Source organism: Martes martes (assembly GCF_963455335.1).
Source record: "Martes martes genome assembly, chromosome: 14".
Lineage (NCBI taxonomy): Eukaryota > Metazoa > Chordata > Mammalia > Carnivora > Mustelidae > Martes > Martes martes.
This window is the reverse complement of record NC_137902.1, coordinates 82,872,627-82,882,931: the sequence shown is the minus strand read 5'-3', so window position 1 is coordinate 82,882,931 and position 10,305 is coordinate 82,872,627.

The window sequence follows — 10,305 nt, the reverse complement described above, 5'->3', positions numbered from 1 at the left end:
TGCCGGCGTCCCCAGCTGTGTGGCTGTTACAGATGTTCCCGTCCTGCTGAGAGCTGGAGCCCCGCCGCCACCGCGGAGCTGAACGCCGGCTTCGATGTTAGCAAATGAAGAGGGTGCTTTAGAATCACGGGGAGCTCGCCCTGGAGCTCTCGAGTAATCAGAAACTGCCACTTTTCGTTTCCCTTCTAAAGAGGAAATGCAAATAAAGGAGGTAAGAAAAAGAGATTGAAGTCATAAAAACACCAAGTGGGAAGTATTGGTGAAAATGAGGACAAGGGGCCATTGATGTTGGGCGCAGGTAAAAGGGACCAGGCAATCGAGGGGTCCGGTACTGAACGGCGCCTGTGGCAAGGAGACCAAGCTCTGGGGTAACCCGCAGGGGCCCAGGGTCTGCATTCTTATGTGCTCCAGGGCCAAGGACAAGAGGTGGGGGGAGCTGGGCTGGGACGGAGTGCACCGGCTAAGACCATCCAGAGTCGAGCTCAGGTTGGCACGCGATGCTGCACGTGGGGGGAGGACGCTTTAGGAAAAGAAACACTTTGCAGGGCTGAGTAGGTGAAGCGAAAGTTACCCAAAGCAACTTCCCGTTGAACATGTCATGTTCTCCCGAGTGTCAGAGAGCACCAGGGGAGTGTGGGGCTGGAGGGAGGGAGGGCAGCCAGAGCCACAAATCCAAGACACTCTTTTTTTCACACTAACAACCACCACCACCAGCTGAAGCCAAGTACATGCCAGGGGGTACTTTGGGATGGGCACCGTGGTCTGGACTGGGGGGCGTCCCCCTTCCGTTCCTCCTGCTCACTGCCCTGCTAGAAATTCTCCTCGTTTTCAAATGCCTGTATACGTCGCTTTACGCTTCAACCATCTTTGCACCCGCGGGAGCAGGACGGGAAAGGGTCAGCGACATACAGCTGCAGACAGAGTCAGCGCTGCTCATTTTATGTTTTCTTTTTTAATTTAAATTCAATTAATTCACATAGAGTGTATTAATCGTTTCAGAGGTAGAGGAGAGTGGTTCATCAGTCTCATAAAATGAGCACCGGGTGTTAGGTTAACACCGCTCATCTACAAGTGGTGGGAACTGTCCGACTGCTTGATGGGTTATTGTGGACACATTCGTGATGAGAGGGAGCTCCACAAAATCAATTAAGCCGATCGATACCGGGTTGGGAATTCCCAGGACGAGATGCCCGCGGGGCCGTTTATCATTCTGAGTTCACTCCCCAGTGGAAACTTCAAGTAAGGCGCTCCTTCCTACTTGTCTTGTCTCCTCACTCCTGGGAATTTTTCCTACAGGCATCATTCAAAGGCAAGAAAAAGCTATATGCATGAAGACGTCATTGCAGCTTTATTTATCACAGCAAAATATTGGAAAGATTTAATGCCCAGTTACACAGGAGTATCTAAGTTATGGTCGATCGATGGGAGAGACTATTATACAGCAATAAACACAACGATTATAACGATCATGTAGCAAAATGGGAAACACCATAACAGTAAACATAAGCGGAATAAAAAATATGCTGCCTATAGTTTGGGGAAATGTGTTTTTTATGGACATAGATTGGAAAAATGAAGATAATGGCTTATGCATGAATCTTTTTAAATAATTTCTTCTAAATGTTGTTTTTACAAATAAAAAATCATACAGGAAACAGAAGATAATAAAGAACTATTGTTCAAAATTAACTGACCCGCTATTGAGTGTGTGTGTGTGTTTCTGTGTGTGTGTGTGTGTCTGTCTGTGTGTGTGTTTGTGTGTGTATATGTGTGTGTGTGTGTGTCTATGTGTGTATGTGTGTGGTCTAATCATTTATTTATGTAGATTTAAAACCAAGGGTCCTACGAATCAACACTCAACCCATTTTCAATACTTGCTGGATGATTTTCACTAACAGTTTTAACCCCTTGTAGTTGTAAATTCAGTTTACAGGCAGAGCAGTATTTGTAGTAGGCGTCCCATGAGTGTTTCTGGAGTGAATGAACACACACATCGTGGGAGAAACGATAGACATGAGGTTTGTTTCTAGCGGATGCTTTTCAAACTCTTGGAAAAGAGAGCTGCAGTGTTGAGACGTTCTTTTGCGTTACTGGAATAATGAAAGGAGGTAAAGGGCTTCTCCGGACTGTACCTCACTCTGGTGTCTGTCATAGCTTCCTTTCTACAGTAGGAATGTGTTTTATACTCAAAAGCACACCTATTTAAACAAAACACTGATTGTGCGAGCAGCTTCCCCAAAGGGACAATGGGGGCAGATGTGACTGCGTTTCCCCGCTCCCCACTCTGCTCACACAACCAGCCCACAGGGCTCTTAGGTCTAGTATTCAGAGGAAGGAGGCTTTACCGAACTCCCTGACTCAGGACAAGAACTAGGGTCCCAGAGGGGGGCGGAGATTTTGGTAACAAACCACTGACCATAGAGAGTTGTTCAAGAAAATGCCAAAATAAAATTCATCTCTTGTCTTTAAAATGATAATAACTACAATGATCATGGCAATGACTTTCCTTTCAATCGTCGGATCACAGGTCATAGTTGTCCTCTTATGCTGGGCTCACGGTGGGTGCTGAACAGGGAGGGGATGAACCTTACATCAGCAACAGGGAGACCTGGGCCTGTGTGACCCGGTCTCCCTTAAGGTCTGCACGCAGTCTCCATGATTTATGGTGTTTTCTTAAAGAAATTATTTTATTTTTCAAATACGTAAATATAACTTATTTTGCAAATAAGTAAATACATCTGTTAGTTCTCTTAGGTTTTCAAGCTTACAATTACATCACCTGTAAAAACTAATGTTGTGGAGCGCCTGGGGGCTCAGTCGTTAAGCGTCTGCCTTCGGCTCAGGTCATGATCCCAGGGTCCAGGGATCAAGTCCCACATCGGGCTCCCTGCTCAGCAGGGAGTTACCCTTTCCCTCTCCCTCTGCCACTCCCCTTGCTCGTGCTCTCTGTCAATAAATAAAATCTTTAAAACAACAACAACAATTAATGTTGTATTTCTTCCTTCCCAGAACATACCCCTCATTTGTTTGTCTTGCCTTACAGAATTAAGCAGGGTCTCCAGTCAAATTTTTCAATTTGTGGTACACAAATTTTTAAAGCAAAGCAGTATATAAGAAACCGTAAGTCTCCTTGCCATCCCTTTCCTCCAAGTCACCTGGGTCCTTTTCCAGTGGTATCTCTATAGATACAAGCATATGCACATAGAAAGACTTTGGGGGACGCCTGGGTGGCTCAGTCAGTTAAGCGTCTGACTCTTGATTTCGGCTCAGCTCGTGATCTCAGGGTCGTGGGATCGAGCCCAACATTGGGCTCCACGATCAGCTTGTCCCTCTGCCTCCTCCCCATGCTTATACTTTCTCTTCCTTTTCTCTCTCTCTCTCCCTTTCTCTCTCTCTCAAATAAATAAGTAAATAAATAAATAAAATCTTTTAAAAAAGGGAAAGAGATTTTTTAAAAACAACGTCAAAGGATTCCATAGTACAGATTTATCTTTATTTAAACAATTTATTATTGATTCAAAGTTCGGTTGTTTCTCATCGTGGCTCTCACACACGGTGGTACTGTTAAAAAATAACCTGAGGCATATTAAAACATTTCAAGAGTTTGAGTAAAAATCCTTTCAAATCAAGCAGCCCCAGAATGGACATGGTAAGTAGATGGGATCTCTGGGAGAGACATTTTTTAAATTAATACATAACGTATTATTTGCCCCAGGGGTACAGGTCTGTGGATTATCAGGCTTACACAATTCACAGCACTCACCATAGCACATACCCTCCCCAATGTCCCTCCCCCAGCCACCCCATCCCTCCCATTTCCCTCCCCTCCAGCAACCCTCAGTTTGTTTCCTGAGATTACGAGTCTCTTATGGTTTGTCTCCCTCCTGATCTCATCATATATATATATATATATATATATATATATATATACACACACACACACACACACACACGTATATATACATGTATATATATATATATATGTGTGTGTGTGTGTGTGTGTGTATAAAGAAGTGTGTATATATATAAAGAAGATGTGGATCTTCTTTATCCATTCAACTGTTGATGGACATTTATAGAGAAAAGCCAGGGGGCGCCTGGGTGGCTCAGTCGGTTAAGCATCAGACTCTTGATTTCAGCTCAAGCCATGATCTCAGGGTCGTGAGATCAAGCTCCCTTGGTCCCCAAGAACCCCACAGTTGGCACAGAGCCCGCTTGAGATTGTCTCTCTCCTTTTCCTCCATTCCTCCTGCCCTTTCTTTCTAAAAAAAACAAAGATGGAAACAGCTTAAAGGCTAATTTCATGATTGACTGTCCTCAGGTTTCAATGTCATAACCTTGAAACATTTTCAGGTCTAGATCTTGGTCTGTTTCTGTTGCCTCCATGGTACATGGGCCACATCCGTCTAATGGCCTCCTTACTTTATCCATTAACACTGTAATCCCTTCTGCACAGGTATAAGCATATCTGAAGCTAGAGTACCTAGATGAGGAAACTTCTAGAAGGGATGGAGCAGAGTGGATATTGGGGGGGGGGTATCTAGGTGTCTATGATTCAACTGAGATCAGGTAATATCAATGAACAAATTTACAGAGATTCGACAGTTTCTGATAACTTCCTGTCCAGAGGTTCATGTGTCTGTGTATTTGGGTCTTCTCTGTCTCCTTCGTCTTCAAATTTCCTTCATCTAAGACTTACACATTTCTTACTTAATTTGATTTCTGGCTGTTTTCTCTTTATTTCTGTTCCTGTTAAAAATGTGGTCTCTTGGGAGGCCTGGTCAAGATGGCGGAGAAGTAGCAGGCTGAGACGACATCGGGTAGCAGGAGATCAGCTAGATAGCTTATCTAACCATTGTGAACACCTATAAATCCAACGGGAAATCGAAGAGAAGAAGAGCAACAATCCCAGAAACAGAAAATCGATCACTTTCTGAAAGGTAGGACCTGCGGAGAAGTGAATCCAAAGCGACGGGAAGATAGACCCCGGGGGGAGGGGCCGGCACCCGGCAAGCGGCGGAGCGACGGAGCACAAAATCGGGACTTTTAAAAGTCGGCTCCACTGGGAGACATCGCTCCAGAGGCTAAACTGGGGGGAAACCCAGGCGGGGTCAGCATAATCCCAGGACCCGCAGGGTCACAGAAGGACTGGGGATGTCTGAGTGCCGCAGAGCTCGCAGGTATTAGAGCGGGGAAGCCGGCTATAGCGACAAAGCCGAGGAGTGAGCTCTAAGCCCGGGGTTACCTTGTGCCGGTCGCAGGCTGGGTGGGCTCGGAGCGCGGCCGGAGGCCACGGAGACAAAAGCGACCCGGCGCTTTTCTCCAGCTCCAACAATTGACTGCTTTCCTCGAGGCACGACCGCAAGCCAGGGAGGCGGGGCTATTGGGCGCTTTGCTCTGAGAGCGCACTGAGGAGCGGAACCCCAAGCTCTCGGCTCCTCTGGGCTGAGAGATTGGGAGGCCGCCATCTTCATTCCCGTCCTCCGGACTCTACGGAAAGCGCTCAGGGAACAAAAGCTCCCGAAAGCGAACCCGAGCGGATTACTTAGCCCGGCCCCTGGCAAGGGCGGTGCAATTCCGCCTGCGGCAAAGACACTTGAGAATCACTACAACAGGCCCCTCCCCCAGAAGATCAACAAGAAACCATCCAAAACCAACTTCAGTCACCAAGAACAGCGGAATTCCACAGCAGGAGAAAGCAAATCCTACCTGGACAAAATGACAAGGCGGAAAAACTCACCTCAAAAAAAAGAACAAGAGGCCGTACCGAAGGCTGGAGACCTAATCAATACAGACATAGGTAGCATGACAGATCTAGAGTTCAGAATGACAATTCTCAAGGTTCTAGCCGGGCTCGAAAAAGGCATAGAAGATATTAGAGAAACCCTCTCCGGAGAGATAAAAGCCCTTTCTGGAGAAATAAAAGAACTAAAATCTAACCAAGTTGAAATCAAAAAAGCTATTCATGAGGTGCAATCAAAAATGGAAGCTCTCACTGCCAGGATAAATGAGGCAGAAGAAAGAATTAGTGACATAGAAGACCAAATGACAGAGAATAAAGAAGCTGAGCAAAAGAGAGACAAACAACTACTGGAACACGAGGAGAGGATTCGAGAGATAAGTGACACCATAAGACGACACAACATTAGAATAATTGGGATTCCAGAAGAAGAAGAAAGAGAGAGGGGAGCAGAAGGTATATTGGAGACAATTATTGGAGAGAATTTCCCTAATATGGCAAAGGGAACAAACATCAAAATCCAGGAGATGCTGAGAACGCCCCTCAAAATCAATAAAAATAGGTCCACACCTCGTCACCTGATAGTAAAATTTACAAGTCTTAGCGACAAAGAGAAAATCCTGAAAGCAGCCCGGGAAAAGAAGTCTGTAACATACAAGGGTAAAAACATTAGATTGGCAGCGGACCTATCCACAGAGACCTGGCAGGCCAGAAAGAACTGGCATGATATATTCAGAGCACTAAACGAGAAAAACATGCAGCCAAGAATACTATATCCGGCTAGGCTATCATTGAAAATAGAAGGAGAGATAAAGAGCTTCCAGGACAAACAAAAGCTGAAAGAATTTGCAAACACCAAACCAGCTCTACAGGAAATATTGAAAGGGGTCCTCTAAGCAAAGAGAGACCCTAAAAGTAGTAGATCAGAAAGAAACAGAAACAATATACAGTAACAATCATCTTACAGGCAATACAATGGCACTAAATTCATATCTCTCAATAGTTACCCTGAATGTTAATGGGCTAAATGCCCCAATCAAAAGACACAGGGTATCAGAATGGATAAAAAAACAAAACCCATCCATATGCTGCCTCCAAGAAACTCATTTTAGACCCGAAGACACCTCCAGATTTAAAGTGAGGGGGTGGAAAACAATGTACCATGCTAATGGACATCAGAAGAAAGCTGGGGTGGCAATCCTTATATCAGATCAATTAGATTTTAAGCCAAAGACTATAATAAGAGATGAGGAAGGACACTATATCATACTCAAAGGGTCTGTCCAACAAGAAGATCTAACAATCTTAAATATCTATGCCCCTAACATGGGAGCAGCCAACTATATAAACCAATTAATAACAAAATCAAAGAAATACATTGACAGTAATACAATAATAGCAGGGGACTTTAACACTCCCCTCACTGAAATGGACAGATCATCTAAGCAAAAGATCAACAAGGAAATAAAGGCCTTAAATGACACACTGGACCAGATGGACATCACAGATATATTCAGAACATTCCATCCCAAAGCAACAGAATATACATTCTTCTCTAGTGCACATGGAACATTCTCCAGAATAGACCACATCCTGGGTCATAAATCAGGTCTCAATCGGTACCAAAAGATCGAGATCATTCCCTGCATATTTTCAGACCACAATGCTCTGAAGCTCGAACTCAATCACAAGAGGAAATTTGGAAAGAACGCAAATACATGGAGACTAAACAGCATCCTTCTAAAAAATGAATGGGTCAACCAGGAAATTAAAGAAGAATTGGAAAAATTCATGGAAACAAATGATAATGAAAACACAACAGTTCAAAATCTGTGGGACACAACAAAGGCAGTCCTGAGAGGAAAATATATAGCAGTGCAAGCCTTTCTCAAGAAACAAGAAAGGTCTCAAATACACAACCTAACCCTACACCTAAAGGAGCTGGAGAGAGAACAACAAAGAAAGCCTAAACCCAGCAGGAGAAGAGAAATCATAAAGATCAGAGCAGAAATCAATGAAATAGAAACTAAAAAAACAATAGAACAAATCAACAAAACTAGGAGCTGGTTCTTTGAAAGAATTAATAAGATTGATAAGCCCCTGGCCAGACTTATCAAAAAGAAAAGAGAAAGGACGCAAATAAATAAAATCATGAATGAAAGAGGAGAGATCACAACCAACACCAAAGAAATACAAACAATTATAAGAACATACTACGAGCAACTCTATGGCAACAAATTTGACAACCTGGAAGAAATGGATACATTTCTAGAGATGTATAAACTACCACAACTGAACCAGGAAGAAATAGATAACCTGAACAGACCCATAACCAGTAAGGAGATTGAAACAGTCATCAAAAATCTCCAAACAAACAAAAGTCCAGGACCAGACGGCTTCCCAGGGGAATTCTACCAAACATTTAAAGAAGAATTAATTCCTATTCTCCTGAAACTGTTCCAAAAAATAGAAATGGAAGGAAAACTTCCAAACTCATTCTATGAGGCCAGCATCACCTTGATCCCAAAACCAGACAAGGATCCCACCAAAAAAGAGAATTACAGACCAATATCCTTGATGAACACAGATGCGAAAATTCTCACCAAAATACTGGCCAATAGGATCCAACAGTACATTAAAAGGATTATTCACCACGACCAAGTGGGATTTATTCCAGGGCTGCAAGGTTGGTTCAACATCCGCAAATCCATCAATGTGATACAATACATTAATAAAAGAAAGAGTAAGAACCATATGATACTCTCAATAGATGCTGAAAAAGCGTTTGACAAAGTGCAGCATCCCTTCCTGATTAAAACTCTTCAAAGTGTAGGGATAGAAGGCACATACCTCAACATTATCAAAGCCATCTATGAAAAACCCACCGCAAATATCATTCTCAATGGAGAAAAACTGAAAGCTTTTCCGCTAAGGTCAGGAACACGGCAGGGATGTCCGTTATCACCACTGCTGTTCAATATAGTCCTAGAAGTCCTAGCCTCAGCAATCAGACAACAAAAAGAAATTAAAGGCATCCAAATCGGCAAAGAAGAAGTCAAACTATCACTCTTTGCAGATGATATGATACTATATGTGGAAAACCCAAAAGGCTCCACTCCAAAACTGCTAGAACTTATACAGGAATTCAGTAAAGTGTCAGGATATAAAGTCAATGCACAGAAATCAGTCGCATTTCTTTACACTAACAACAAGACAGAAGAAAGAGAAATTGAGGAGTCAGTCCCATTTACAATCGTACCCAAAACCATAAGATACCTAGGAATAAATCTAACCAAAGAGGCAAAGAATCTATACTCAGAAAACTATAAAGTACTCATGAAAGAAATTGAGGAAGACACAAAGAAATGGAAAAATATTCCATGCTCATGGATTGGAAGAACAAATATTGTGAAAATGTCTATTCTACCTAAAGCAATCTACACATTTAATGCAATCCCTATCAAAATCCCATCCATTTTTTTTAAAGAAATAGAACAAATAATCCTAAAATTTATATGGAACCAGAAAAGACCTCGAATAGCCAAAGGAATATTGAAAAAGAAAGCCAAAGTCGGTGGTATCACAATTCCAGACTTCAAGCTCTATTACAAAGCTGTCATCATCAAGACAGTATGGTACTGGCACAAAAACAGACATATAGACCAATGGAACAGAATAGAGAGCCCAGAAATAGACCCTCAACTCTATGGTCAACTAATCTTCGACAAAGCAGGAAAGAATATCCAATGGAAAAAAGACAGCCTCTTCAACAAATGGTGCTGGGAAAATTGGACAGCCACATGCAGAAAAATGAAATTGGACTATTTCCTTACACCACACACGAAAATAGACTCAAAGTGGATGAAGGACCTCAATGTGCGAAAGGAATCTATCAAAATCCTTGAGGACAATGCAGGCAGCAACCTCTTTGACCTCCACCGCAGCAACTTCTTCCTAGGAACATCGCCAAAGGCAACAGAAGCAAGGGCAAAAATGAACTATTGGGATTTCATCAAGATCAAAAGCTTTTGCACAGCAAAGGAAACAGTTAACAAAACCAAAAGACAACTGACAGAATGGGAGAAGATATTTGCAAACGACATATCAGATAAAGGGCCCGTATCCAAAATCTATAAAGAGCTTATCAAACTCAATACCCAAAGAACAAATAATCCAGTCAAGAAATGGACAGAAGACATGAACAGACATTTCTGCAAGGAAGACATCCAGATGGCCAACAGACACATGAAAAAATGCTCCACATCACTCGGCATCAGGGAAATACAAATCAAAACCACAATGAGATACCACCTCACACCAGTCAGAATGGCTAAAATTAACAAGTCAAGAAATGACAGATGCTGGCGAGGATGCGGAGAGAGGGGAACCCTCCTACACTGTTGGTGGGAATGCAAGCTGGTGCAACCACTCTGGAAAACAGTGTGGAGGTTCCTCAAAAAACTGAAAATAGAGCTACCCTACGACCCAGCAATTGCACTCCTGGGTATATATCCTAAAGATACAAACGTGGTGCTCCGAAGGGGCACGTGCACCCGAATGTTTAT